The following is a 6,000-nucleotide window of genomic DNA, read 5'->3' as shown; positions in this document are numbered from 1 at the left end:
CCAGGCTGGCCCTACCCATGGTGACCCTCCCATCTCAGGGTTATTCTTGATAATAGCCATTCTGATTGGAGTGAGATGGGGTCTCAGTGTAGTTTTGATTTGCATTCCCTGGTGGCTAAAAGATACTGAATGTTTTTTAATGTAATTGGCCACTAATTCTTTTTTCAGAAGTATGTGTGCATCTCCTATGCCCATTTATTGACTGGATTACTTGTTCTTTTGGTGATAAATTTTTGTGTTCTTCATATAATGTAGATGTAAATCCTCTGTCAGAAGAATAGCTAATAAAAATTGCTCCAATCATGCAGGTCCTGTCTTTACTTGTTTTAATTCAATGCAACCTCATCTGTCAATTTTTGCTATTATTTTCTGAGCTATTGGAATTCCTATTCAGGAAGTCATTGCTTGTATCTCTATCTTGAAGTGTTTCTCCTGTATTTTCCTCTAGAAGTTTCAAATTTTCAGTTTTTAAATATTAAGTTCTTTGATCTCTTTTACTTTTGGGGGGTATGGTGTGAGACGTGACGATCTAGTTTCAATACTTACAGGCAGATAAGCAGTCTCCCTGGCTTCATTTGTTAAGTAGGTTATCTTTTCTCCAAAATATGTTTTTGGCTCCTATGCCAGGAATCAGATGACTATAGTTGTGTGGGGTTTTATTTCTGTGTCCTCTATTCTGTTCCACTGGTGTGTATGTCTATTTTTATGTTAATACCATACTGTTTTTGTTACAGTGGCTTTGTCCTATGTTTTGAAATCAGGGATTGTGATCCCCACCCCCTACCTGGTTCTTCTTGCTCAGGATGACTTTAGTTACGCTTGATCTTTTGTGCTTGCATGTGAATGTTAGGATCGTTTCATTTAGTTCTGTGTAGAATCTCATTAGCATTTTGATAGCAATTGTGTTGAATCTACAGGTAACTGTTAGTAGATGTATACTTTAACTCTCCCAACCCATGATCATGGGAGGTCTTTCCATCTTGCTAGTGTTTTCTTCAATTTCTTTCTCAGTGTTTCATAATTTTCACTGTAGAGGTCGTTCATCTCCTTGATTATGTTCATTCTAAGATTTTTAAAAAACTTTTATGAATGAGATTGTTTGCCTGATTTCTTTCTCAGCAAGTTCATTCTTGGTGCATAGGAAAGCTATCAATTTTTCTATGTTGCTTTTGTATACTGCTACTTTTTAAAATTTGTTTTTCAGTTCTCAGAGGCTTTTGGTGGGTTCTTTAGAGATTTCTAGGTATCAAATCATATCCTCTGCACACTGCAGCATCTTGACTTGCCCCTTTCCTGTCTGTATCCCCTTTATTTCTTTCTCTTGCTCAATTTTCCAGGAATCTACTGAGTAAGGGCGGTGAGAGCGACACCCTGACTCACTCCTGGCCCTGGAAGAGACACATGGGCTGGGTCTGCGCGTTTGATCTGGAGTTCTGGTTCCGAGCTTCTGGGCTAGATGCTAGCGCCTCCTAGTGGGAGCGGCTCTGTGGCTGCGGGTCACTCTGCACACGCTCTCTTCAAAGGAGAGATGTGTTTGCTCTGCTCTCCCCGGGCACCAAAGAAGCAGGTGTGTTTGTGCAGGTCTTGAAGGTATCTTTAAAGCAAATAGGCCTGATAAAATCTTTTCTTTTCTCTCCTCTTCATTCTCCTGTTACTCGTATTGATCCAGGTCTTTCCACAGGCACTGGGTAGCCTGACTGTGTTTGTACATTTCTGCAAATAGATCATCATGGAAGCCTATTGTACAGAAACGGGCTCACTGGGATGAATGAACCATAACGGGGGGTCAGGGGGTGGCAGCTACTTCCTCTCCTTTGAGATCTCGGTGTATGGAAGATTTTCACTGAAGCACTTTTCTGCAACTGGCTTGTGCTGCTTTTTAGGAACGCGTACCACTATCGTGGGGTAACGTCCCAGGAGGAAAGTGATCCCCCCCTTCTTGGCTGTCTATGGGAAAGTCCAGCTTGCCTTGGGTTGGGAAGCTCCTTTTCAGCCTCAGATATAGATCTTGGCATATTACGAGAAGGATTCTCATCTCAATGGAAGTATTGAGACACTGATTGGTGCTGAAAGTCAGCCCCGCATGTTCCTGAGGTCTTTGGGGCGTTCAGTAAGTAGCACACTTTCCCCTGTAAAGTCCGAACTACGTGGGAAGTGAAATAAAGTAAGAGAGCCAAGAGTGATTCCATAGCCGGCAGCATGTAGGTTGTACATGTGAGAAAACCAGTGCCCTAATGCAGACCCGGGAAGGGCTGAGTCACCTGCCATGAGATGGGGCACCAAGTGTGGCCAGCAAATGTCAGGAGCAAGAAAGATCTTCCTGAGCCTTCGGTTCAGCCCAGCAGGCAGCCACCCACATGGGCCCCGTGTGGAGACAACGCAGGAATGGCACAACCAGGTACAGGCTGGCGCTGGACCGTGCAGGCGATGGCAGGGGAGGGTGGGCGTCCTGTGTTCTACCTCCACACAGGTGCCCGTGTCTCCAGGATGTGTGCAACCTTCCTTGGTCTGCCCGCTCCATCCTTTACTAGAGCCATGGGCCACAGCACCCAGGCTGCAGCGCAAAGGCCCCCAGTGGCTCCTCAGGGCTGCTCTTGGGCAGTGGCCTCTGTGTTTGGGGTTAGCTTTCCCCCTTCCCCCAGCCCTGCCTCCCTGCTCTCCTGCCAGGCTTGGCCTGTGGAGAAGGAGAAACTGGAAAGACTTAGTTCAAGCACTGCTACAAGAGGCGTGGCTGTGGGTCACTGAGGGTTTGTAAGAATTGGTTTGTGCTCCTATGGTGACCCCTTGGACCCCCTGCAGAGGGCACAGGGCAGCAGATCCAAGCCTTGGGTTTCAATAATTCTTCATGTCTTATTGGCTGTTAGTTCCTGTACCAGTCAGCTTTGGCTGTGTAACAAATAGCTCCAAAATTAATGGCTCGAAACACCAAGCATTAATTATAGCTCACAATTCTGTGGGTTAAGTGATCAATTCCAGTGTAAGCCAGCTTGTTCGGGGCTGGTGGACTAGGCTGTCTTCTCTCCACGTCGGGGACCTTCGATGGAAGGCTAGGATGGTTGGAGCCTCCCTCTTCACACAGTGTCTCATGCTCCAGGAGGCCAGCAGTGACTTGCTCCAGGCGGCTAAAGGATTCCCAGGAACAGAAGAGGCGAGCCCAGCACCCACCACCCTTCAGATCTCTGCTGTGTCATATTTCCTAATCTCCTATTGGCCACAGCAACAAGCAGCTAGCGTACATTACATTGTGACTTAACTGGAGTGGTGGACAGAACGACCAGTGAACAAGAGAACAAGTAAGAATGAACAAGGGGAGAGTCAGCAGTGAACACAGATGAGCACGCCAAGCCTAAGCCAAGCTCTAGAGTAATCTGGGGTCCACTAGATGGCCCAGTGGGCTGACACTGGGCAAGACGGCGGGCTTTCTAGACACCGGGCTTCGGCTGAGCAATGCAGGCCATAACGGCTGCCTGGTGTGGTTCATTAGGTTGAAGCCAACATGGGAGAATGGAGGAAGACAAGCTTTGGAGAGTGACCGGGCAGAAAGGGCACAGAAGAAGAAGTTTCCTGTGCCCTCCCCTTCCCAGATAACAAACAGCTTCGGTCCTAACCCTTACACTGCACTCTCTCCCTTTAGAGCCTTGCTGTCTTTCTTTGGCCTAAGGAGGCCCCTCCTGCGCGCTTCCCTCCATCCCAGGTGGGCCTCACACACTGCGCTCCTCTTCCTCCTCTCTCCGATCTGGCCTCCGTGCTGGCCCTTCCTGCATTTTCCCTCCCTGGGCCCTTCCCTCCCTCGTGTGCCTCTGGATGTTTTCCTGTCCCCAGTGCCAGTCTCAGCCCGGGCTTTCTTCTAAATTTGAACAGCCAGGAACTCATGGTGACCCACAACAATGAGGCCTCAGAGAACAGGTCATTCGAGCTGGAGAGACGTCAGCCTCTTCACATTTGATTGGCCTTTTGTTGAGAGAATGGTGACTCTGTGAGCTGGGCCCCAGAGACACTGGCGCCTTTTCAGAGTGGACAGAGCTGGAAAGGCACGCACTAAAAGGCCAGCTGAAACTAGGTGTGCCCTAGCCCAGAGCCCAGGGCCATGCGGGGGCACGCTGGGCAGCAGCCCGGAGCCCAGCAGCCCCAGAAAGGATGAGCCATGGAGGGCCGGCCGGAAGCCAGGTGCAGCTCACGGGTGCTGGAGCAACACAGAGCACCCGCAAGCCAGCCGGGCAAAGCTCAGGAGCCAGCGACACCCCTGAGAGGTGGACTAAGATGTTGAGGAGGGGTCCCCAGCGTGCACTCGGAGGGCGTGTCGGGACACATCCACACGGTGAGTGGCAGCTCCGTTTCACTTCATTTTGAGTTGCTGTCAACCACGGAAGGTCAAAATAATCAGAGCAAAGTGGGGTAGGCAAAGCAGGAAAGGAAGGAAAGAAAGAAGGCAGGAAAGGCCGGGAAACTTCTGCTTAGTGAGTGGACTGTTCCACTGTAGGCTCAGTGGTTTGCTCAGCGGTTTGCTAGCTCCACACAACGTATATACCAGAGATGGTGACTGCAGGCCTGCCTCCCTTCTCACCTTACTCCGCTAACAAGGAACGGTTGGTCCGTGTTCTAATCGTTGTGTCACAGAAATAGATTAATATTTTGGGGTTGCACAAAACTTCACTTTCATATGGATTAATGGTCAGATTGGATTTAAGAGAAACGATAAGCTCTGGACCGTGTGAGGGACTTAGGGGTCCTGGTGGAAATACTACGTCCTCTACTCTGGAATCAGAGAGCCAGGCTCCCCATCTATCTCTGAGCTCATCTCAGAAAGATGGCTGTGGTCCTATTTATGCTCCAAAAGCAAGGGGGCTGCTCCCTCACCGTGAAGCCAGGCACAAACCCAGAGGAATGTCACCAACAATGGCAGTCTTAGCCTTCAACTCCATAAAAAGCCACGGGGTTCTGAGAATCATACTTAAGATTCTGCAGATAAACACTGCTTGTATTTCCGGTGACGAGAGCTGTCTGCATTGTCAAACACCATGCCGGGACCTCATCTGCTGTCTTGGTTACTTTTCTCTCATCGCTGAGACAAAATATCTGATACCCAAATGAAGGAAGGAAAGGTTCATTAAGCTTACAGTTTGTGGATGTTTCAGTCCATAATCAGCTGCCTCCAAGGCAAAGTGGCATAGCACTGGGGCAACGCTTCAAGGCAGCAGCCAGCAAAAGCAACCAGGGCAAAAAGAGAGGAAGAGCAAGCCTCTTTTCCTCCCTGATATCGTACACAGGCCACCCCACCTCCCACCAGAGGCTGGGTGCAGCACTCACAAAATCTGCTTGCCCTCCTCCTGCCCAGGATGAGGATACTTACAAAGTAAGGACCCTGGCTCCCTGCCGAGTCTCTCAGTTAAACTTCTAATCTTCTCAAGTTGACACAATGTACCAACCATAACACCTGCCGCTGGTTCTCTGTTCCCTTTTGCTAATGCCTGAGTGAGGTGCTACTTCAGCTTGGATCCTGGAGACAAAGTATCCAGATTCAAACCCTGCTGTACCTCTTGGTAGATCTAAATCACTTGATCTCCTGTTGCTGCCATTGTTTTTTAGTAAAATGTGGTTAGCAACTGTCCTTACCTTCCAGGAGATACAGAGGTAAAAATCTGTTAGTGTACCTAACTTGGTGAAATAGTACCTGGCACATAGTAACGGCTCAGTCCATGTTGTCTGTTATTACTGGCTAATGCTGTGGCATTGCTAAAACAGGAGGATAATCAGAGAACCGAGGGAGAAGCCAGGGGACTCTGAGGAATGGCGGGTGAGACAGTGACAGAGTAGCAGGCATGAATAGCCAGATTCAGCGCAAAAGTGGAAACTTAAATTCAATAGAAGTAACACGTGGTTAACAGAATTCTATAGGAGGATAAGACAGTCATGTGGTTTTACCCAGCTTTTTTTTCAGGGAGAGATGGGAACATCCATTGTTCAGTTTGACTTTTTTTTTTTTTAAAGTGGCTTTCTTTC

At 48.4% G+C, this 6,000-nt stretch overlaps 1 protein-coding gene across 2 annotated transcripts in view; it reads left to right on the top strand.

The window, feature by feature from the left end:
- Positions 1 to 3,999: 3,999 nt before the first annotated feature.
- Positions 4,000 to 6,000, top strand: part of Cldn14 (claudin 14) — a 78,833-nt gene continuing 76,832 nt past the window's right edge. For both annotated transcript variants that reach the window (XM_063224483.1, XM_023562500.2), the window contains exon 1: positions 4,000 to 4,318. The gene's annotated coding sequence lies outside the window, so the exon portion shown is untranslated. The remainder of the gene's footprint in view (positions 4,319 to 6,000) is intronic.

This window comes from Cavia porcellus, unplaced genomic scaffold (genome assembly GCF_034190915.1).
Source record: "Cavia porcellus strain 051 isolate PalLab524CR breed Dunkin Hartley unplaced genomic scaffold, mCavPor4.1 scaffold_15, whole genome shotgun sequence".
Lineage (NCBI taxonomy): Eukaryota > Metazoa > Chordata > Mammalia > Rodentia > Caviidae > Cavia > Cavia porcellus.
Note: the sequence above shows the minus strand (reverse complement) of the source record. Positions and strands in the feature narration are given on the sequence as shown.